This window comes from Myotis davidii, unplaced genomic scaffold, assembly GCF_000327345.1.
Source record: "Myotis davidii unplaced genomic scaffold, ASM32734v1 scaffold79, whole genome shotgun sequence".
Classification (NCBI taxonomy): Eukaryota; Metazoa; Chordata; class Mammalia; order Chiroptera; family Vespertilionidae; genus Myotis; species Myotis davidii.
Genome location: NW_006294339.1, coordinates 8,399,590 through 8,424,227, shown reverse-complemented (window position 1 = coordinate 8,424,227; position 24,638 = coordinate 8,399,590). Strand labels below are relative to the sequence as shown.

General features: G+C 43.7%; 1 long non-coding RNA gene across 1 annotated transcript in view; it reads left to right on the top strand.

The window, feature by feature from the left end:
* LOC107183877 overlaps positions 1–23,594 on the top strand; it is a 25,203-nt gene extending 1,609 nt beyond the window's left edge. The window contains exons 3-5 of the long non-coding RNA XR_001514688.1: positions 16,427–16,604; positions 22,178–22,260; positions 23,485–23,594. This is a non-coding gene — a long non-coding RNA (uncharacterized LOC107183877). The remainder of the gene's footprint in view (positions 1–16,426; positions 16,605–22,177; positions 22,261–23,484) is intronic.
* The last annotated feature ends 1,044 nt before the right edge of the window (positions 23,595–24,638 follow it).

The following is a 24,638-nucleotide window of genomic DNA, read 5'->3' as shown; positions in this document are numbered from 1 at the left end:
TTTCCCTCTGCTTCATATTGCCTCCAGAAGTGCCTCTTAAAGGAGTGCTGTGGAATCCTGGTGATCCCTGAATAGCTCGGAGGTGTTATGAGAGCATTCGGAAGAATACTTCAAAGCTTGACAATAAATAACAATTTTACGATTATGACATAAGTGGAAAGAAGGGCCATGTCTCTTTAGTGCTCCATCTCAGAGCAGGAGCTACAACAGCAAAGTCAGCCAATCTCTATGCAGCTGCTTAGCAACCAGAGGCTTTGAGTGGTGCCCCATTGTAAAGTGTGTGCGAGGGACACCTGTCGCCTTTGCACCCAGAGCATCGGCCCTCCGCTCCTGGTAACAGTACTCCATGTCTGCTTGGGGAAAACTGTCCTCCCTCATTGTCAACCCTGTACTTTGGGATGCCCCAGGGGTGGAGCACCCAATGTAGGCATCCATCAAATACAAATCCCATCTTCTGGTCACTGGGATGGGCACATGATCCAGTTAAGTCCAACGAGAAAGTACTAGGCTTATGAAAAAACCCACCACAGAGACAATGTTGGGTGGTGTGGTGGGTGTCTGAAGCTGCTAGTGGCAGAGAAGGGGCTGCGCTGTGAGCATGAACCATAGCAGGAGGAGCAGAGTCCGGATCTGCAACCTGGTGGTAGCAGCTGAGCCTGACTCAAGCTGTGTCTGAAGCCAAATCTGCTCATAGGCTTTCCAGGACATCTGTTTTTTTCTAGCTTAAGCCAGTTTAGGTTGGATTTTTTTCAATGGTTCTAAGGTGGAATAGTGAGATAATTTACTGCATTTTAGCTACTTATTTGGCTAAATAATAATATAATAAATTACTGTATGTAATTGTGGCGAGCCGGCACGGCCATGGCATACTCAGCCCCACGTTGGGCACCTTATGTGCCAAGCCAGCTCAGCCAGGTTTGGTGAGCCTGAGTGGGGGCGGTGAAGGATCGAGAAAAGACAGACAAGAGAAGAAAGGCGGGTCTGGGTGGGATGCTGTCCTCTCTGATATTGAGCCTCTCTGATGGAGAGCTAGCGACAGCACCACGGACTACAAGCAGTGTCTTTATTTTCTAGCCAGATTCCACAAGGCAAAGTAAGGGTGTGGTAAAGATGTTTACAGCGTTCTCGTGAGTTTCAATGCCACTCAATTACATGCACCTGAACTCTATCAAGCCCACATCACCCAGGCACGTGGGGCCACGTGTTCGGACCATAGGTTCAAGCTTACAACTATAGCTGTTGGCTATAATTGTGCTGGGAGGGCTCTGCCCTCCAAGCTGGGACTTGCACGTGGCCATGAGAGGACTGTGCTCTCTCATTAGTCCGAGGCTTGAACCTGTCCAAACACTGCAGCCGCTCTCCGCATTTAATGATCATGGAAGGGTTGGAGGTAAGTTTTATTATCTTGTTTTATAAGTGAGGAAACGGAGTCTCAGAGAGCATAAGTGACTCTCCTGAAGGAATAAGCTTGTAAGTGATTGGGACTGGCCAGGAACCTAGGGCTTCTGACCACAGCGATTGCTAAGATATATTTTCCTCAAACCAGCTACTTATGGAAAGCAAATGTAAAAGGAATGCAAAGGGAACCACAGCTCATGCTGGTGACCACAAGTTGTTATTTGCTGGGAAGTTTGATCCAAAAATACATGGTTACATTCAAAATTGAAAGACATTCAACCACCTCTCCTATGGCCATTGCCTGGGTCCATCAGACCTTCATCATCCCTCACTAAGTTTATTCCAGCACATTTTTAGGTAGTCTCTCTGCCTCCAGTTTCATTCCCCTACTATGCATCATCTACCCCGTGACGGAATCATTTTTCTAAATGCAAATCAGATTATAGCATTGCTTGCTTACAACCCTTCAGTAACTCCCAGAGCTTTTAAGGAAAAGGACGAATTCAGCTTTGCACACAAGATATTTTATGATCTTACTCTTGTGAGTCTCTAGCTTCAAATGTCCCATTTCTCTAGTCATACTGAGTGAACTTTGGTTCTGCACATGCTGATTCATTGCTCTGCCTTTGTGTCCCCCTTTTCACTGGGTGGAACTCGTGTCTTTTCTGGGTTTTTTGTTTTTGTTTTTGTTCTTTTGGTCTGGCAAACCCTTCCTTAGCCTCAAAATTACCGTCATCCACCAGATGTTGTTTCCTCTGAGAAGCCTTTTGTGATCCATCAGACTGACTTGGATGTTTCTTCTCTGTGCCCCTCCCTGCACTCTGGACATATCTCTCTCATCACACTTCCTACCCCACACAGTAACTGTGTATTACATGCCACTATCTCCCATAGACTGTGGGAAACATTTGTGCCCTATTCAGTTTTACAGACTGCCGGGCACATAACATCAGTAAATGTTTGTTGCATGCATATCAAGAAGGAAAGAATATATGGAGGAAAATATAGAAGAAGAGACGAGTAATTATTTAATACTTTTCTCTAAGATATACTGATGGTATACATTTTAAAGTTAAATTTAGATAATATGTTCTTCATGGCTTTAATGGTTGTATCAATTGCTTTGTTTTATTTTGGTTGTATGCGTTTTTTTAAAAAAGAAAAATTTTATGATGTTTTCAGTTAAATAAACAATGTTTATTTTTCTGAGATCTCAGAAACACGTAGAAAACATTGCATGATGAGGTGAGGGAAGGTGTGGTGAGAGTTTTGTGGAGGGGGAGCGAGATCAGGAAGCTGAGAGCCGGGGTCTCCTGGTCCCATTACTAGCTGAAAGCTTTGGCGGGATGAAAATGATTTATGTTAGGGATCTCAGTCTCCAGGGATGGAAACATTTTGCTTCCAAGCATGCTAAGTTTGGGATCTTGTCCTTACTGAGTCTGACAGTTGATAAAGGATCTTGTCCCCAAGGAACTTGTCTAAAGTTTAACCCTGAAAACGTCCAGGGGGAATGGCATGTGTTCCTTGTGTTTCTGCGTCTCTTTCTAATTATGTTGCTTACCTGCTGTTTCCTGTGAGTATTAAAAGTGCTCATGCTGAGCAGGAATTTTCCACATCAGGCCTCTTATGCTACAAGATTGAGCCTTCATCACTAATTCCCACCTATTCATAGAAAGCTTAGCGTCCATCTCTTATTTAAGAAATTGATTCCTCACAAGAGGCACTTTATACTGGGCCCAAAGTGTGAAAGGAGTTTTGGGCAGGTTGGTTTCTGATGGGATACCTTAAGTGAACCATCCATCCACCCATGCAACGTCCATCATCCATTCATCCATCCATCCCATAACCATTTTCTGAAATCTTGTGCTGTTCCATGTTTTCTGTAGGAACAGTAGATGACATACCTAAAGCAGAGTGGGTAAGAATATGGGGCAGAATAGTCTTCCTGGAGGTGTAGATGCCTAAGATGAACAGGAGTTAGCTAGTTAGCTGTGCTGGTGGGTAGAGGTTGGGGGATGGTTGTTCCAGATTGAAGTAAAAACTTGGGCAATTGCACAGAAATACAAGAGAGCATGATGAGTTTCAGCCACTGCCAGATAGAAGGTCACATACTTATTGAGCACCTTTCTTGTGCCAGGTGCTGTACTGGGATCTTCGAGAATGAGATTTGCTGCATAATTGCCACAGTGAAGGCCTAATGATATTTACTAAGTATTACTCTTAATGGAAGATTTAATAAATAAGTTAGATGCAGATGGCAGAGGCAATGGAAAAGCATAAGAGGGGAAGTAAATTTTATTTATTGACAATACATGCTAGAAGCATTACATTAAAATCCTCTGTGTTGTTCCATGTGCTGCTATAGGAACAATTCCCCATAGAGATCACAGATCTAAAAAATGGAGTCTCTGAGAAGAAAGGCAGGTGTACACTGCCAGGTTTGGGGACTAAAACAATCCACAGTTTTCCCACTGTGACCTTCTGTCTATCACCAAAAATGAGCTTCCCTTTGACTAATGGCTCTGAGGATCAGGGTCTGTCCTCTTTCCCCTCCAGCCTTGGAGACAGAGCTTAATCATGCAAACAATGGAGAGAGGGAATCCTTTCTGAAAAAGGGGCCCCTAGAAAGGGAGGCCAGAGGGAAAGTGGATATCAGGGAGTCATGCCAGTTCCGTGCTTTGGGCCAACTTTAAGCATCATCTAAGATCCATCCTAAATCCTCTGTCCTTTGATAAGCCTGCCCTGAAAACACCAGGCCTTTGTCCCTTGCTCTCAGAAGTTATTGTTTGTATATTATAATATATGTAGCAACTAATCATGTCAGGCCTTGTGGCAGCTCTTCTACTATTACCTTACACTGATATTTCTCTCTGGCTTTGTAATTCATCTTTGTGTGTGTATGTTTTTTTCTTCCAATCCTATATAATAAAACCCTAATCGACCAAATGGTGGAATGACTGGTCGCTATGATGTGCACTGACCACCAGGGGGCAGACGCTCAATGGAGAAGCTGGGCTCATGGCTGGTGAGCCCAGCGGTAGTGGAGGGAGCCTCTCCCACCCCCGCAGCAGTGAGGACATCCCCTAAGGGGTCCCAGACTGCGAGAGGATGCAGGCCGGGCTGAGGGAACCCCCCAGTGCATGAATGTCATGCATCGGGCCTCTAGTTCTATTATAAACACCTTGAGGGCAGAGACTTTGTCACAAATATATTTTAAATCTTTCCTTTATCTCCAATATTAGAGGCCTGATGTATGAATTCGTGCATGGGTGGGGTCTGGTGGGCCTGCCCTGATGGGGGCCCATTGGGCGGAGCTGGCCGTGGGGTTTAATGCTGGAAGCTATTATTATCTAATTATACTTTAAGGGTGACCAAAAGAAAACTCACAACAGAACTGTTTTGCATTTCACGTGCCATGAGATGAAGTTATTTATGTGTTGTTTGCAAACGTATATCAAGATGGATGCTGGCCCTTTAAGATTTTTTCGTTCTTCCATGGGCTCTGCCCTCAGTTTCCCAATATGATCTTCATGTCTGTTTGTTTAAAAGTTTTTCTGTTCTCTCTACATTCCTCAGCAAAGGACTGCCATCCCTTTAATGCTTAGGTAGCCTTTTTTGGCTAACTTGGAAGGTCCCCTGGGGCTGCTGCCCATGGAGGGAGAATTCCACACCTTGGCTGCAGTGTTAGCAGAGCTCTCTGGAGACACTGGTTGGGGACAGAAGGGACTGATAATTATTTTCTTGTGCTTTCACTAAATGCACATGTACCAGGGAGCCAAGCAGTGATTTAGGGGTGTTGGGGGCTGATCAGGGGTGGGACTAGCTGGGGCAAGGGGCTGTGGGTGGTTTGCTGGCTGGCCCCACTCCCAATTGGGGTTGGGGGGCAGGACCGAGCGGGGTGAAGGGCCCCAGTTCCGGTTATTCCGGTCGTTCTGCCATTCAGTCGCTGAGCTTTTATTATATAGGAGGTAGCACAGTGCTGGATAGTAAAGGCTCAATAAATACATATGTCGCAGCAGGAACAGCCTGATCTGAGGGGAGGGGACAAAGGAGTGTTTGTTAGCAAAAGCCAGGAAAGGTTCAGCCCATGGAGCGTTACCCACAGAGGGTTGAAGGAACAAGCAAGGCCAAACTTGAGGGCTCTTGGGTCCCTATGTTCAGGCTAAAACAACTAACATGGAATCTCTAGAGCAGGGGATTTTGACAAAAATGCCATTAAATTCATAGAATGTCTCTTATGTGCCAGAGTCTGTGCTGTCTTTAATCCTTGCCACTGTCCTAGATGAGGTTGAGAGAGAATTAGTAAGTCACATGGCTTATAAGTGATTTAAGTGACACTGACACGTAGATGTGTCTCACTCCAAAGAGAAATAACACCTAAAACAAATGCCTCCTTCATAATACTGCCTAGTCTGTAGCATTATTCTCTAACTTCCAACAAACTAAATGGGCACCTGTACCTACCTCATTGCTGGTAAAACTCTTTGGAGGCCTCAGAACAGAGCTATAAACAGCAGAAAACTCATGACTGGACCCATATTGGACACAGTGCAGTGGCTTCTTCAATTTGATAAGATCAAGGGCCACTCTGCAATGTGCTTTGATGACAACTTCATCTGGCTCAGCATGAGTCTACAACAGGAAGAGGGCAGCTTTGGAGAGAACCGTGTCTTCTGTGTTTGCAGTGGGTTAGGTGAGAATGACCCCCAAGCAGAGGCCTTCAGAGGCCCCCAGGAGCTGGTGTCAGTAAGACTAAACTAATCCCATCCTTTTCGTTTATTGAATAGTTTATGTACTGTCTGCGCATATGTCTTGTTGAACCGAGATCAACAATTCTGTGGGATTCACAGGGTGGCATGTATGTTCCCATTTTGTAAACCAGGGGAAACAGACTCAGATGTAGTTACTTGATGTGCTCAAGGTCACAGAGTTAATTTGTGGCTGAGCTGGGATTGGATCTGGGCTGTTTGACTCCTAGTCCCAGGTACTTGAACAAGTCAGTTAAATCAACTGAGTCAACAATTAAGCACTTACGGAGTGTGAGGCACATGGAATGTGGATGTGCTTTAGACTGGCTTCCCGTGCACAGAAACAGCAATTGCCTGAATAGCACTTGCTGTGTGCCAGGCCCTTGCTCTAAATGCTTCACTTAGAGTGACTCATTTAATTCCCATAACAACTCTGTGAGGGACTATACTTACTATCTTCACTTTATGCATGAAGAAATGGAGACACGAAGCAGTTAAATAGAGCTGGAGTTCAAATATAGGCAGGCTAGGTCAGACACTTTTTACTTAGATCCTATACCACACTGCTTCTGGGCTCAGGAGGCGCCTGGGGAGAGAAGGGAGATGCTAAATGACAATAGATCAATACTGTTTGGGTTCGAATACTCGCTCTAGCACTTAAAGCTATTTGACCTTGGGCAAGTAACTTTATTTTTGTGTGTTTCACTACGGTAGTTGTGAAAATTTAATAGGTTTGTGTGTGTGTGTGTGTGTGTGTGTGTGTGTGTGTGTGTGTGTGTGTAGAACTTGGAACAATGCTGGGACCTGCAGTTAGTATGACATGAGTGTATGTTATCGTCATCATTCCAATGAGGCCTTGAAATGGACTAGTTTCCAGACTCATAGCATGGATAAGTGTTATAAATTTTCAGAAGAAGGAGAACTTATTTTCATACTCATGAAACTTCCATGCTCACCTAGCCAGTTGGGTGCATGGCTTTGATTAGAACCCAGATATCCACACTTCTAGATCTGCTCATTTTACTGTTCTGCCTCCAAGCAGTTCCTGTCTGAATCATTGTAGGCTAGCTAAATTAGGGACTGTGTGTCATCAGTCCACACTAGTGTTGCCTCTTGTGGCACCTAGTCCAGTGTGAGTTCATACACTGCCTTTTCTCTACCATCCCTTTGGGAAGGATGCAACTGAGCAATGAATTTGGCAATGATGGGAAAGACTTTTCACAGAAACAAGAGGCTTAATAATCTATAAACAGTCTCTGGATAAAAACAACCAATGTCAGGTGTCTACTTACTTTTCTCATTAATCTCCACAGTAACTGGATATATTCATTTTTATCTTTCTTTATACAAATAGAAAACTAAAGGCTTAATTTTTGGCATCTTCATTCTAGTAGCTTTCTCCAGGTCTCACAGTAAGAAAACAATTGGATCAGATGTAAACAATGGTCCATATTCTAACCCTGGGGCAGACAACTGGTTGCATCCTGTTTGGTGATTAGTAGTACCTGCCTGGAGCACTGCTGAGGAAATTGAGAGGAAAGGTCTTGAATCTGTTTGGCAAGAACACTGTGGCCTGTTAGCGATGTCTGCCATGGTGGGAGAATGGGGATTGGCAGCACTACAAGTTCATTGCTGGCCTGCTCACACCAGCCTGTACTACCTCTCCAGAGAGCTGGAGTCCAGATTGAGGCTGTCAGTGAGAGGACACTGTTCTTTTAGAGAGGGTAATAGCTTGTTGGCTAGCTTTATCTTCCATCCATCCATCCATCCATCCATCCATCCACCCACCCACCCATTAATCTATCCATCAGCCATTATTCATCTGTCTATTCATCCATCCATCCCTCCATTTCTCCATCCAACAAACCTTTGTTGTGGGGGTGTTCTGTGCAAGGCACTGACTGTGCTTGGTGATGTGGAGCTAAGGTAGTACCTAGATCTCCTCGTCCCATAATGTTGAATGGAGCTTCCTCGAGGGGTTTTATTGGGTTAGTGTTAGGGAGGAGAGTAATGAGGAAAGGTTTATACAGAGACTGGGCATTTGGGGAGACCATGCAGAGCAGCAGGCAGGTTGCTCCCTCTGCTTCTAAGGCTGCAGATGAGTGCCCAGCTGGCCAGCTGGCCACTGGCACAATCTGCCTCTTTGTGTGAAAACCAGTAGAATCACATATGTGCTGCTCCCAGATGTGGTCTCGGCACCAGCACTTTCCAAGCGGGAGGTTCTGTCATGGTGCTGCCTGCCAAATCTCGTCCAGAGGACTGAGGCCACTTGGCCAGCCGACCAGGCTGCACGCCTGTGCAGTGAACTGCCTGGCTACCGAGGAGATCAGGCAGGGGGAGTCAGGGAAGGGCAGAAGCCGTGTGTGTGTGTGTGTGTGTGTGTGTGTGTGTGTGTGTGAAGCTGGATCAAAGCCCTTTCTTGCTGCGCTCTGTACTTGAGACATTTCACTGGGTGCGAGACAAAGAGGCTTTGTGTGCTGTTCCAAGTGCTGCGGTGTGCTGACTGTGAGACACATCCAGGGTAAACCCAGCCCAAAGCCACGGCCGGCCTCAGGTTCAAACCCCAAATGCAATTTGCAGTGGTTGGAAAGGACAAAGGATGGGTGGCAGGACCCAGAAGAAACACAGTGAAACCCAATGTACCCAATAGGTCTGGGGGCACTGATTTGATGTTTCAGGTGAGATCGTTAAGAAAATCCTATCAGATTCTTCTTATCCGCACACACAGAAAAATCGGTAGAGTCTACATTTCATTGTCTGGCAAAGGTAAGGTCCACATGAAATTTTCTTGGAAGATTATTGTTGTTTTGATATTTAGAGTGCATGTCAGGGAGGGGAAAAGAAGATAGCTGGTCAGGTGTTTTTCTTTCCCTTTTAAGCCTCACCTGCTTTGCAGAACAACTTGTACTTTGTTAGCTGAGAGCAGTGCCTGGCCTTCAGGCTGGTGTTTTGGCTATAATTGAATTGCTGGGGTGCGTTAAGCATTGCCGGGTTTTAAGCAGAGAAATAATTTAACGATGTGGCCTTTAGGATTGTTAATTAGCACTGTCTGCATGAACATGTAACAATAACACCACCTACTGTAAAAGCGAACGTGCTACACTTCCGAACACTCATTTCTTCCGGGCTTCCCGCAGAGAAGCAGTCATTAACTCTTTTTTTGACAGACGCTTTTAGACATGCTCTCTAGGCCCCTGAAGTCACCTCTCTGGCCAATCCTGATTCCTTCTCTACTTTTTATCTACCAGGCAAGCTGGCAGACAGGCAAGCATGGAGACCTGTGAGCTTAGCCCTGCAGAGTGGCGCCCAGAGATGAGGAGGTGCTGGTCTTGCCCTGCAAGGCTCCAGGGACACTCATTCCAGGGCCCAGGAGGAGATCCAGAGGAAGATGTGGAGAAATTGGGACTCTTGTATGTGATTGACGGGAATGAAGAACGGTGCCACCACTATGGCAAACAGTATAAGGGCTCCTTAAAACATTAAAAAACAGAACTACCATGATTCAGTAATCCCACTTCTGGATATTTACCCGAGAGAATTGAAATCAGAGCCTTGAAGGGATAACAACACTTCTATGCTTATTGCAGCATTATTCACAATGGCCAAGAAGTGGCAACAACCTGAATACTTATGGACTGATGAATGGGTAAAGAAAATGTGGTATATATACACACAGTGGAATATTATTCAGCCTTTAAAAAGAAGGAAATTCTGCAATATGTGACAACAAGGAGGAATCTTGAGGACATTATGTGAAGTGAAATAAGCCAGTCATAGAAAGGCAAATGTTGCACTATCCCACTTATATAGGGGTATGGAAAGTAGTCAAATTCACAGACTCAAGGAAAGAGTAGCATGGTGGTTGCCAGGGGCTGGGGACAGGGGAAAATGAGAGTTGCCAATTAGAGGGTATAAAGTTTCAGTTAAGCAAGATGAGTAATATCTAGAGATCTGTTGTACAACATGTTACCTAGAGTCAATATACTGTATTTTACAGTTGACATTTATCAATAGGGAAGATCTCATGTTAAGTGGTCTTACCACAATTAAAAAAAGGAAGGTCATGGGCTCAGGTCATTGGAGGAGAGGTCATTGGCTCACTCCCTGCCCACCCTGCTGGTCAATGGCCATGAGTTTGTGGGAAGCCCACAGAATGCCTCCTGCTACTATTTTCTCTGGCTTATTGAGACTGGAGGCTGAGATAATGGGGGAATGACACTCTCCCTGCCTTCTTCCATTTACATCATAATGGCCAAGTGCCTTTTCAATCATCCATCCTTCTCTTTAGTCACAAGTGTATCTTTTCTTATGAAGACATATCTCTATGAGACAAAAGCAGCAGCATTCAGGTATCTGAGCACTAGGTTAGGCCTTCTCCTCTATTCAGCCAAACCTTCCCAGGGCCGTGGCCTAGGCCTGGACATCTCCAATGAGAAGTCCAATTTGGAAACCTCAAGTTCTAACATCTCTCTCTCTGCCCACAACCTCCTGTCCTTCTGGCGCTCTCACTCCTTTCCTCTCCCAGCCTCATACCTGGTGTGTAGCTGCCACTCTTTTTGTGCCCATGGAGAATATTTGTGATCCATCTGCCATTCTTTCCCGTTGAGCACAGACGTAACTTTGGAATCCTTCTCTGCACAGGATTCTATCAATTGGCCTTGACCCCTTGAGATGGACACTATTTACCATCCCAGCTCCAATGACTTGACCCATTTTCTTTCAACCCCCCAGGCCAGGCCCTATGGTTGATCATCTGAACTCTTCATAGCACCCCCAGTTCCCTTGCACACACACATGTGTCTGTCCAGTGGGGAGTTCCCTCCACTCTCATGCCCAGACTCCTCATGCTGTTTGAGTGTTTGGCAGGACTGTGTGGAATGGACGCCACACCACATTTGTGGTTTCTACTTCAGAGCTGCCTTTTTGCTTGTTCTTTCTGAGTATCTTACCTTCTCAAAGCAGCCTTTCAGAGCATAACCTGCCATTTCGGTCCCCGTAGGCCAGCTGTGGGCAAACTACGGCCCGCGGGCCGGATCCGGCCTGTTTGAAATGAATAAAACTAAAAAAAAAAAGACTGTACCCTTTTATGTAATGATGTTTACTTTGAATTTATATTAGTTCACACAAACACTCCATCCATGCTTTTGTTCCGGTCCTATGGTCCAGTTTAAGAACCCATTGTGGCCCTCCAGTCAAAAAGTTTGCCCACCCCTGCCGTAGACCATGCTACTTTCACCTCTTAACTGTTAACCTCCCCTCCTATTTCACTGGGAAAACTGGGAGAGGCTTGGCGGACCTCCCCCTTGGCCTCCTCCCCTGCTTCCCACTTGTACTCTGCTTCCCTCCACATCTCTCACTGGAGAGCCTGTAATTACTGCCCAGAGCACTGTGTCCTCCCTCTTCTGAGATGTCAGCTTTTCTTTCACACCCAGAGAAAGCTCGTCTGCCTGGTAAAACCTTCCTTTGCTGTCTCTCACCAGAAGCCGACTTGGACTATGTTTTTCCACGGCATCTTCTGTACTCATCCCAGTGAATTGGCATCTCTCTGTTTTCTAGTCTCATGTTCATTAAAGGCTCTAACAATATCTAGAATGAGGCAAGAATTCACATTATATTTGTCAAGTAAATAAATGAAGTGGGAAGTTGAGGCAGAAGAATAGATTTTGCCCATCTCCCAGCCCCTTGTTCTTGCTGTTAAAATTCTTTATGGGCACTTCTCTTTTTCAATGATGTTTATCATTTCCTGTCATTGATTTTAGTTATCTTTATGCAAGTTTTATCATCCCTCCCACAGGGCAGGTTCCTTCAGGCCGTTATCTAGATTTCGGTGAACTCTGTTTCTCCCCAAAACATACATATATAGTATATTCACACTTGTTGTCTTATTTATTTGAATGAGTAATTCTTGTTGTCTTTTATTACTTTGCTCAGAATATGAGCTCAATACAGATTTTTTATATTAAATTGGATTTAACCCTTTAACATAGAAATGCCTCAATAGCTAAAAAGGTCTAAAAATGAACTGGATTATAAAGTCCATGAGGTGAGAGATGGTTTGCTTATCTTGTTTTCATGTTGTTCCTAGCAGAATGATGGATGAGTGACAGGTATTAAATACATATTTATTCATTAAATTATGAACATCCTTTATCCTACCCTTTGGAAGAAATCAAACCCAGGTAGCCAAGAGAAATACTAGTACCATTTTTTTGATGAAGATCCCCAGAACACAGCATTTTTTTCTTCCAATATAATTAACCAACCAAAAGTCAGGAGGGGCAGTTGTCATAAACCCCTGCCTTTGCTCAATGGACAAAATGCCTTCTGATTTGGGTTAGAGTTAGATTTGTGTATTTTTAATCCTAAGGCTCTGGCATGGCATTTGGGTTTCCAGAATCACTAGCTCAGACTGACAGACATGTTATCTTTCCCACTTAAACACTTCCCTTACTAGCTGGGGTCTGATGCCCTTAAACACAAATGCACTCCCACGGGGGAGAGTGGCCGTAATTCAGCTGCGATGATGAAGTGGGCAGTAATCTGTCAGATCAATTATGTACGAGGCCCATCTTCTCTAGGGTTCCCTCGATTCTTTTTTTCTTCCTGACAGTTCACCTTGTGCCCAACCTTCTGTCTCTCAGAGTCAGACCTGCAGATGATTGCCTGCCACCTTCAGATGAATTTCCCCTGATTTCTAGAAGAAGTACTTACTGGTAAACCTATTGGTGGTAGACAAACCTCACACTCCTAAACTGCTTTTATTTATACTTTTATTTTAAAATATATTTTATTGATTATTTATAGAGAGGAAGGGAGAAGGATAGAGGGTTAGAAACATCGATGAGAGAGAAACATCAATCAGCTGCCTCCTACACACCCCCTACTGGGGATTGAGCCCGCAACCAAGGTACATGCCCTTGACCAAAATCAAACCTGGGACGCTTCAGTCTGAAGGCTGACACCCTATCCACTGAGCCAAACCAGTTAGGGCTATACTTTTATTTTAAATATCTTTTTATTGATTTCAGAGAGGAAGGGAGAGGGAGAGATAGGAACATCAATGATGAGAGAGAATCATTGATTGGCTGCCTCCTGCATGCCCCACACTGGGGATCGAGCCCGCAACCCGGGCATGTGCCCTGATCGGGAATCAAACCATGACCTCCTGGTTCAAAGGTTGGCACTCACCCACCGAGCCATGCTGGCCGGGCATCCTAAGTTGCTCTTAAAGATATTAGATGGTACCCCCTGAAGACCTCAAATTTCCTCTAGTTATTCCTATTTTCTGTTTCTTCTGGAGTAACTGTCACTTGGACCACAGTAACCATCTAAGGGGCTGTTTCAGGAAACAGGGAGGTCTCTGCCCTGGTTTTCCTCTGCGTCTGGGCCACTGTGAGCAGTGGTCAGGGGAGCTGCTGGGCGGCCTGACAAGCATTGTTTCTTGTGACACTTCATAAAACCCTCTCAAGGTGAGCAGAGGAGATGGCGACATCACATTCTGTTATTTCAGTTGAATTTTCAGCCTGATGTGGCAGAAGCCAGTTAATGAGAGTGGCTGGCAGGAAGCACCTCCAGGCGGTCAAAAGGTAGCTGCTTTCTCCTCTTTACAAAAGTTGGATCACAGTGTATTCAAGATGTGACTACTTCTTTACATCTCCTCCCTGCGCCACATCTGCGACGACATTATTGGGGCTGGACTCCTGCAATACCCTACCACTCATCTATTTCCCTGCATTTTCTTGAGCCCCCCTCCAAACAGCAGCTAAAATTATGTCTTTAAAACACAAATCATTTAAAAGGCTTAAAACACTTCCATGTCTTCCTCTCTTACACAGAATAAAATCTAATTCTGTATGATGGCCTGCCAGGCCCCGGGAGACTGGCCCCCCCTCCTTGCAGACTGCATGTCCCCTCCCTCTCCCTCAGTTCATCCTGATCCCAGGGGCCTTCTCCTCTTCTGAGGATGCACCAAGTTCCTTTCTGTCTTTCGGACTCTGCACTCTCTGCTTCACCTAGAATGCTTTTGAACTAGACCTTTGCATGCTTAGAACCTTCTTGTCATTGAGGACGCAGGTTACGAACAACTTTCCTAGGTGACCCCTACTTGGTCACCCCATTATAAAGCAGACCCATCTACTGTGCCCTGTTTTGTTTTCTTTATTGTACTCAACTCTGTCAGGTCTTTTCTCACTTATTTGTTCCTCATGTATAGTAAGCTGCCCCCCAAATAATATTATTCTCAGAATCATCACTGTATCCCTCCGGCTTAGCAAAATGCTTGAGGTGAAGTAGGAGCTCAATAAATATTTGTTTAATATTTGAATGCATGGTGCATTCCCTGAGTCCTGTCTACTTAGCTTGCACAGCTATACCTTTCATTTATCCTTTCTTCAAGAAACATCTGGTATGCAGTTGGTTCAAGCATGGGATCTTGACTCTGACCACCTTGTGTTCAAGGTCTCACTTTGCCACATGCTAATTGAGTAACTTCTCAGGCCTTGTTAACTCGTCTCTGTAATGGGGAGAATAACAGTAGGGCAACCCCCTAAGCTGGTTATGAAGACACAATGGCATAATATTTTCTTGGTATCTGACATATAGTAGTTGCTCAATAAAAATAAAAATTTGGTCAGTTTATGTAGGTTAGGGTGGATTTAACTCAAAACCTTGAGAGGAAAGATAGATTCCTGCCAAGTCCTATTCCAAGAGAAAATTTTTCAAGTACAGGCTTGGTGCCAGAGACCCTGGGACCCATCATTTAGGAGTCATTTAATCAGTTTTACTTTTCTTCCCTGTAATGTGGAAAAATTACACATCTCTAGTAGGGTTGGGGTGAGAATTAGAGATAATGCCTAAAAAACACCAAGCGGGAGCCTGGCTCTGCTCTCAGGAGGTGGCAGCCACATTGCCTGTGCCCGAGCGTCCCGGGTGGCGGGGTTTGCTGTGTAGAGAGGAAGAGGAGGAGGGAAGCAGACAGCCTGGCAATCTGATAACACTTCTGATATGCAGCAGCCCAGGTGCTCTCATTGGACTTCCTCTTACTCACCTTCCTGTCTGGTTGGCAGTCACTGGGCTGGAGGCCACGCCACGGCCCCTCCCTGGTGGGCCAGCAGGTGTTATTTCCTCTCAGTCCCCTCTAATGAAAAGCACTTGCATCCAGTAAATCTTTCCTTTGCTCTTATTAAAGCACTTGATGCTGGTAATTGAGGTCTATTCCAAGCGAGGTGGGAATCAATAAGGTGTTCCACTTAACCACTTCAGCAGTCAAAGAGCTCTTTTCTTAGTCTGCACTCTGGCTGGTGCCCACAGAACTCAAAGGCTTAGCAGGCCCTGGTCACCTACGGAGCAGCACAGAGAAGTCCCCCTGCATTTCCACAGGGAACCCCAAGTCCTCTAAGCCAATCCTACTCTCTGGTTGTCTGTGTTTGGCTGTGTTTGACCAACCCTGTACTTCTGGAAATTACCCCTTGGCCTTAAGGGCTGTGGACAGCCAACACCTGATTACAGATAGTCTCACTTTGGTCACTATGTCTTTGTCTGCTCTGTGGAGCTGCTTAGAATGAGGGTTCCCTTGTCCCTAAAAAGCAAAAGACCGTCCTTCTACCTCATGATTCAAATTCCACCTTTGCATTCAACTCCCTGAGGAAGACTCAATCATTTGCTCCTCATGATGTTTTGAATGTAGGTCTGGTCTAGAGCATGCTGAACCACATGTGGGATTTGCCCTGTGTTCTGGTCAGTCTGGGATCTCATTAAGGGAACCTGTGTCTTAGTCATCTCTGCATCATCAGCACCCACTCTAGTGCCTGGCACAAAGAGCTCAGTTGTGTTTGCTGGAAGGAAGAAAGGAAGGAAGGAAGGTAGGCAGAAAGGAAGGGAGGTAGGAAGGAAGAAAGAAGAAAATAATTGCATAGTTCTGGAAATTAGCATAGGTTCAAGTCCTGACCTTGCCAATAATCGCTGAGTGACCTTAGGCAAGAGACATAATCTATTTCAGCCCCAATTTCCTTATCTGTCAGTGAAGCTGATAATCTCTCAAATTCCTTCCAGCTGAAACATTCTGTAATCTCATGCCTCTAAGCCTCTGGTTCTCAACTCTTTCATACCCAAAGCCTCTTTATGTAACAAATATTTTGAAATCTCCTTTTGCCAACAGGCAATAAAATGCTCTCTCAGTATAACCTACCTCTAACCAATTAGAAAGAAATAATGTTCTAACTGTAACATAAAAGGAAAATAATTTATGATAAAGTATACGTGTTCCTTACATAAATGCACAGCTAGGACTCTACGAGAAGATGTAACAAAGGAGTCAGGAGTCATGAGCACCACCTTGAATGACATGCTGCTGTCATTAATGTAACTGTAATGATAACGTTCTGAACTAGCAACACACAGTCTTCCCAAGAATCAACAGAGTACTCACATTCTGGAGAATTCAGGATATGTCCAACAAAGGTGGGTTTCACTCTCAGATAATTATAAATAGGCTTTTCACCAATGTGAATATCCTGTGGGACATTCAAATTTTCTCTGGGTAGCAGGAGGATTCTTTACCATGCAGGGCTGTCTCTACCTCTCATAGGGCCTCCAAGCATTGTGCCAAGAAGTTCCCGCCCACCAATATCTGAAGTGATGTAAACAGGATGGTACCATTCCCAGCAGGAATCAAACTCTAGGTTTTCCAAGTTCATGCACAGGGCTGGCTTCATGGGCCTGTGATCTGTGGAGTTGCCCAGGGGCCTCCTGTTCTCAGAAGGGCTCTGGGCTTGGTTTAATGATATCTTGTTGCTGTCTTAAAATTCTTAATGATTTTTGAACAAGAGGACTTGCATATTTATTTTTCAATAGGCCTTGAGAATTCTGTATCTAGTCTGGCTCATGGATCCTGATAGCATTTCTGCATTCCTATCTATCTGAACGGTGTTTACTGTTCAAATGATTGTCTTGCTTTGCTTATCAGTGCTTTCTTTGAATTAGGTTATCCCTAATTATTGTTTGATTGATGATCAACTTGTTCATTCATTAAACCAATACACATTGAGCTTCTATTTCATACTGAGTAGTCTCTGAAGTCAGAAGACCTGAATTCTAATTCTGAAAGCGCTCACAGATCCTTGGGTTCTCTTTCGCTAACATGGTGTTATTAATAATCACTATCCTTATTGTACAAAGAACTGTGAACATGAAAAGACCCAGCACATTTGGAAGTAAACAGTGCACTGTGATTCACATGTCAATTTCTGCTCTCCATGTCAGAGGTGAGGTTTCCCCCTTTTCTTCATTTAGATGTCAGGGAACAGGACACTCTTGACAAGGCACCGAATATTAGCTTCCCTATGAAAATCAAGAAATGAGGCGAGTAATTGGATTCGGCAAAATCTATCAATTTGGGTTTCATTAGTTTGGAATTTATGATAATTCATAAAATTTTTTTTACCAAATTAAACAAAATATGTTAAGTTCAGTTAATCACAGAATTATGGAAGTTTTGAGCTAAAATGGACTTCAAAAATTATCCAGTGTTTAAATCTGCCATAACCCCTTATTGAGTATTCATAGAGCCAGCTTTGGAAAACTCTCAGTGATGTGTGCTGCGGAAGCCTGAACTTCCTACGCTAAGAACCTAAGAATGTTTTAAAAAGCAATTTAGCAGCCTTCGTATGCTAATTACAAATTATTCTTATCTACTCATTAAAGCAGGGCAGGGCAGCATGCCTTCTACTTGGCAACACTTACTTAATCTTGTATTTTATAGTAACAAAACTGTTCTGAAAGACATCATTTATAATTCACACTTTTCACTAATTCAGCTCAGCCTTGAGTAATTAATTTTTTATTAGTAAGGTATTACCATATTAAGAAGAAATAAAAATTATAAGAACTAACTTTAAAAAGTATTACGCTTAAATCCACTGGGATGTAGTTAATTGGTCCAGAGGTTATTATTCAGCAACAGTTTGTGCTTCTGAGGGAGATAAAAGCTGGTCTTGCTTTACCTGGTTGGAGCTAGGGGTTGAACCACAGTAAGGTCCAGGCATGGTGTCATCTCAAGGGTGATCCTAACGCTGTCATCTATGGGAGGAGAAAGTGACATTGCATTTGGAGACTGGAGTTCTTCACTTCGTGGTATCTTTATGAAAATAGAATTGACAGGAGCCAAATCTTTTTTTTTTTAATTAATTTTTTTTTTAAAGAGAGAAAGGGAGAAGGAGAGAGAGAGAAACATCAATGTGAGAGGGAAAACATTGATAAGCTGCCTCCTGCAAGTGCCTTACTGGGGAACCTGCGCATGTGCCCTGCTAGGAATCGAACCGGCAACGTTTTGGTGCACAGGATGATGTCTAACCAACTAAGGCACACCGGTGAGGGCAAGAGCCAAATTCTTGTATGGATTACTAGCTTTACAGCTGAGAGTTTGAAAATTAATACTTTTTAAGATTAAGGAAATGGCAGGTTTTGGTCAGGTAGATTTTATATGTAAACCTATTTGTATGTGCATGGATGTACGTATGTGTATGTGTGTGTGTGGTATGAATATGAAGAGGCCAAACAGTCATGCTCTTTGATAATTCTAGGTGGGGTGGGCTGTTTTATAGTGTTGGAAGGACTCAAGCACCTTGCAAGCAATATGTCACTCTTCGTACCCAAGGGGGTGTGAACCCCTCCTCCTGCTGCTGAAGCTCACAGAATGTTGAAATTATGCCTCTGCCTAAACAAGGAGGGGCAGATGGTTCAGGTTAGAGAGCTGCAGTAAAATACCGAAGGCATTTTCCAAGTGTTGGAGGGAATCAGTTTTCCCTAGAAATAAATTATTTACCAGGTAGGACCTAGTATTTAAAGGCTGAACTCCTAAGAAAGTGTGCAGGCAAGGAAGAAGGTGCACTTGCAAGGCGTTTGAAACTTCCTGGGTGAAGAGCCTGCGATGAGAGCAGTGGGCTCAGGAAGGCAGACTGTTCTGTAGTCTCATTAGTGTGCTGTCCTTCCAGGCCTAGTCTGCCAAACACCGGCACTGGGCTCACTGTCAAGCTTGTTTAAAAAATGCTCCTTCCTCAACCCACTTCCGGTTTGCTGGATCAGGTATATGTATTCATGTTGTTGTTAATCTTCACCCGAGGGTATTTTTTCCATTAATTTTATTTTAAGAGAGAGTGGGAGGGATGGGAGAGAGAAAGAGAGAATGAGAGAGAGAGAGATAGCATGAGGCATATCGATTGGCTGCCTCCTGTACTTGCTCTTAGTGGGGCCAGGATCAAACCTGAAACCCGGGTAGGTCCCCTTGACTGGGAATCAGAACAGTGGCCCTTCAGTGCTTAGGCCAACACTCCAACCACTGGGAAACACCAGCCAGAGCAGGAATATGTATTTTTTTAAATAGATTTTTATTGATTTCAGAGAGGAAGGGAGAGGGAGAGAGAAATAGAAACATCAATGATGAGAGAGAATCATTGATCAACTGCCTCCTGAACACCTCCTACTAGGGATAAAGCCTGCAACCCGGGTATGTGCCCTTGACTGGGAATTGTACTGTGACGTCCTGATTCACAGGTTGACGCTCAACCACTGAGCCACACTGGCTGGGCAGGAATATATATTTTTATTTTTAATAAGTGTTCTGGGTGATTTTTAGTCACACTGAAGACCGAGAACCAGCTCTTTCAGGCGAACTGAATAAGTATTGGTTGATTGTCTCCCTTCTGGAATATGTGTCCCATGAGATCAAAGGACCATGTGCTGTTCTCAATGTATTTATGGCATCTTGTTTAGTCCATTGACCATAATAGCCACTCAATAAATAGTTTAAAATAAATTAATGAATGAGTAAAAGGCATTTTAAACTGATATCGTAGCCCACTATATCTATTTTCTAGCTCTTTGCATTTTGCTAGTAGAGCTGACAGATTCTAGTTTTATGTCAAATTGGGATTAGACATTGTCAATAAAATCCATTTAATGTGTTTATAAAACTTTTGCCTTTAGAAACTTCAAAGCATTGTTCTGTATAGGTATCTCGAGTAGGTGGATTCTTCCTGAATTACAAATTACAGTAAAGATTTTGGCACTCAGGGTGGGGAACATCAGGTGTGCATAGCGCCCCTTATAGAATTTGTTCTTAATTAAATTTGTTTCTGCCTCTGCTCTATATTCACACCCAGTGAGAGAGACATTGCAAGGAAACATGTATGAACTTACAGTTAAAACCCGGAGGAAAGAGTTCAAAGACAGAGCACATCATATTGTGGTGGTTTGAACATCTTTCAACTCCCTCCCCGTTACGTAACTTAAGGATACAGTGGAGCTGCAACCTTACCCCGGGCCCTTCTTCCCCAGACAGAGGCTGTTTCATAAACTGCGCCCAGGCCCTTCTTCTCAAGTTCTTCATACACTTTTCACCAGAAAAAAGAAATCATTCATATCTAACAAAGGGTCTTGGATTCTTTAGATAGTTTCCATTATAAGTTTTTGGCACTACTTATTACCCTCCGCTCAAGTTACCTTTCTGATCCCTCTTCTTTCATCTGCTGAAAATGGATTATTTCCTTATTAGCTTGAAACCGTTACTGTTCACTGGGAGGGCCCATGTAGGAACAATGCTACCTCTGGACTATTGCTAGGACCAAGGCTGCTCAGAAACTTTCCCTGGACACACGCTTTCCTGAGAGTGGGAGGGCAGTGTGTTTTCTGGAAAAGGGTTATTGTCACCAGAGAACTTTCCAGACTTCTGTCTTAAGAAAGCTGAGCCCTGCCAGTACCTGTTGGGAAACCTCATGGGCCTGCTCCCTCGGGGGTGCCTGGGCCTGAGAGACATGAGGAGCAGACCCCGCGGATGGGTCTTCAAGTCCTTTACACACTGCTCCAATCAGAACCTTTCTGCTTGGAACTATTTCATCATTGAAGTTCATTTGAAATAAAAGGATCCTGTTCCTAAATATTTTAGAAATCACTCTCATAGATTGTCTCAAATTTGAAACACTTCCTGAGGTTATTAACCAGGGCCCATGGGTCTGTGGATCTGGGTGGGGAAAAATTATACCTTTATGTTCACTGATCAACAGGGTGGGGCAAAAGTAGGTTTACATTGGGAGTATGCAAAACACAGTTTATTATTATATAATTTTAATTAATTATTTTATTATTTTCTACATGAACAACTATAAGCCTACTTTTGCTCCACCCTGTATAACTGAAATTTGTCATTTTTATTGGTGATGATTAGAGGCAAGTCACAGTTGCATGAGGAAAACTCAGAACAATGTCACTAGTAGGTATCACAGACGTTTTCATATTGCGTTGCAGTCACTGAAGATATGTTTTAAAAATGATTTGTATTTGCCATCATTTTGGAATTCTAGTCACTACTAATCCCTCAAATAGAGCTTGCTTTTTGATGAATTAATAAAGAAGCACTTAAATTACCATAGTACAGTGTTTTAAATATTTTAATAACTAGATTTCAGCTCTATTAGTGTTTTTGGTAGTTCAATGAATTTTCTTTTATGCATTAAAAATTATTCTGACAAGAGGCTCAGAGGCTTCATCAGACTGCTAAATAGGCCCACAGCACAAAAAAGCAACCCAGTGTCTGCATGTCTTGGCTGCAGTAGCTAATGAGTTAGGATGAGAAGTGGAAAGAGCCCTAGACTTGACATCAGAAGACCTGGGTTTGAGTCCCAGCTTTGCCACTTGTCAGCAGAAGAGCAAGTTGTGAGCTCCTCTTGCTATGGAGATAAAAATAGTACTCCATGGGGTAACTGGGAGGGTTAAATAGGCAAAATAGGCTCTTTCTAACTCTAGTCTCCCCCTCTCACTTCTTTTTTGTTTAGGAAAATTCATTTTTATTTAAGTATTTGTCTACCACTTACTACCTGTATTAATTAAGTCATAACTTCACAGCTAGATATTTTCTTCCTCTTTTCTTTTTTTTTACAAGAGAACAGATCCACTTTTAAAAAAATTTACTTTTCACATTTAAAAAATTTGTTATTTTTCAATTTCAGTTTACATTCCATATTATTCTGTATTGATTTTAGGTGTATGGATAGTGGTTAGACGATTATATACTTTACCGAGTGGTTCCCCCGACATTTCCAGTACCCACATGGCACCATACAAGGTTATTAGAATATTACTGACTATATTCCCTATGTTCTACTTTGCATCCCCATGACTATTGTTTTAAATTTTATTTTATTGTTTAAAGTATTACAAATAGTAGTACATATGTCTCCTTTTTTCCCCCATTGACCTTTCCCTGGCCTCTCCTACCTCCAGCACATGCCCTCACCTCCCCCGGCCCCCAGTGTCTTGTGTCCATTGGTTATTCTTATATGCATGCATACAAGACCTTTGGTTGGTCTCTTACCTCCCCCCCCCCCCACTTAACCCTCCCCAGCCTTCCCGCTGTAGTTTGACAGTCTATTCGATGCTTCTCTGCCTCTGTAGATACAGAGACCCATGACTATTTTGTAAATACCAATTTGTACTTCTTAATCCCTTCACTTTTCCACCCAGTCCCCAGCTCCCTTCCCCTGTGTCAGCCATCAGTCTGTTCTCTGTATCAATGAGTCTGTCACAAACATGCACGCATTTTTCTTCTAAAATAAAACTCTGATGATGCTACTTCGCTCCTGCCTATAGGATTGCATTCAACTCTTCAGCATGGCGTAAGGGGACCTAACCCACTTTACCTCTACTCCCCACCAACCCACATCAGTCACAAAGGACTTTGGGCCATTTTTTTGCAACATCATCCGTTTCCTTGCTTTAGACCAAGAGTCCTCAAACTATGGCCCGTGGGCCACATGCAAATACAAATATTGTATTTGTTCCCGTTTTGTTTTTTTACTTCCAAAATAAGATATGTGCAGTGTGCATAGGAATTTGTTCATAGTTTTTTTTTTAAAAACTATAGTCCGGCCCTCCAACGGTCTAAGGGACAGTGAACTGGCCCCCTGTTTAAAAAGTTTGAGGACCCCTGCTTTAGACCTTTGCCCATGCAGTTGCTTGTGCTTATAATGCCTGTTCATCTTTCCCATCCAGAAAATGCCCACTTACATCATCCCACCTCTCTGCAGCTTTCCCTGGGCCTCCAGCAGAATCCCTCCTCTCCGTGCTCCCAAGGACTTGCTCTGTTTCTCTCCTATAACACATCACACATATTATACTAACTTGTGTTTTCCATGTTTGGGCCTCTCATTCTCTTATATGATGACCTTTTCCAGGCTTGAGGCAGGGAGTTGTATTGGGGAGGAAGCTTGAGCAGCTTGAAAAATCTTGCTGATATTGTAATTGGTTTATCTGATGTTAACCATGATATTTCTTTTATTTTGAATCCCAGATGCCATTAAAAGAAGACTTGGGAATTTTATGTGAACCTGCAGATGGCATCTACAAAAGGTTAAGGAGCATTCATCTACTGGGGGGAATGAATTTTAAAAAAAATCAACACATGTGGTAAGTTCTGGGGAAGCACAGAGAAGGGGACTTAACCAGGGATGATCATCTTCCTTGAGAAATTTCGATTGAAGTTTTCCTCCTGGAATAAACTTCCAGTAAAGCCTTTACCTCTCTCCTTCCCCTTCCATGCCATAGAGTCCCCAAGGAAAGAATGAGCCTGCCAGGCCAATACAAAAAGGAGGGGCTAGAGTCTTCTCTCCTGCCCTGCTCTGGGTTTCACATTCTTGGCATTAGGGGTGGTCTTCTGGCTAGAGAAGCCATTGGCAGGCAATGGGACTATTCCGTCCATCCACCCAGCCTTGGGTTCTAAAATCCCCACGGCTGGGGGCAGAATGTCCCTGGGTGGACCTGCTGGGGGCCCAGGCCAGCTGTGCTCCTGCGGAAAGGTGGAAAAAGGCACCCGCATCTGGTGAACACCCATGCCAGGCCCTGTGCTGTGTATCTCACAGCACCTCAAACCTTGCAGCCAAAGTGGCAGTTAGATATCCTTTACATTTTACAGATAAAGGAACCAAGGCTCAGAAAGCTACATGATTTGCTCAAATTTCAGTGGTGATGCTGGGATTTGAACCCAGTCAATATGACTGCATGACCCATGTTCTTTCTACTCCAGCGAACTGTATTATAGCACGTGTACTAGCCCCACATGTTCACCCTACATTCTCACTAGTCGCAGTGACCTTGGTTTCCCACAAAAAAACCCCTAGAAAAGTATGTCTATTCATCTTTAGCCTTATGCTTTGTGTAATTAAGGACAATAGGCATGTATTTGTAGCACATTAATATCCTCTCGGTTTATAACATACTGATCATTTTCTTTGACACAACATTTCCCCTGCCATCCCCAATTTATAAACAAAGAAGTTGAGGCACAAAGCGGGTAAGTGACTGGCCCAGGAGAAACAGATCTGTTCTGTCCTAAAGATGGGCCTGACCTTTGTCTACGTGGCATTTCTGGCCTGAAAGGCAGAAAACATATGCTCCAGGGGGAGATCTCACTAAATCACGTGTCAGGTCGCCTTCTTGCTAATTTTA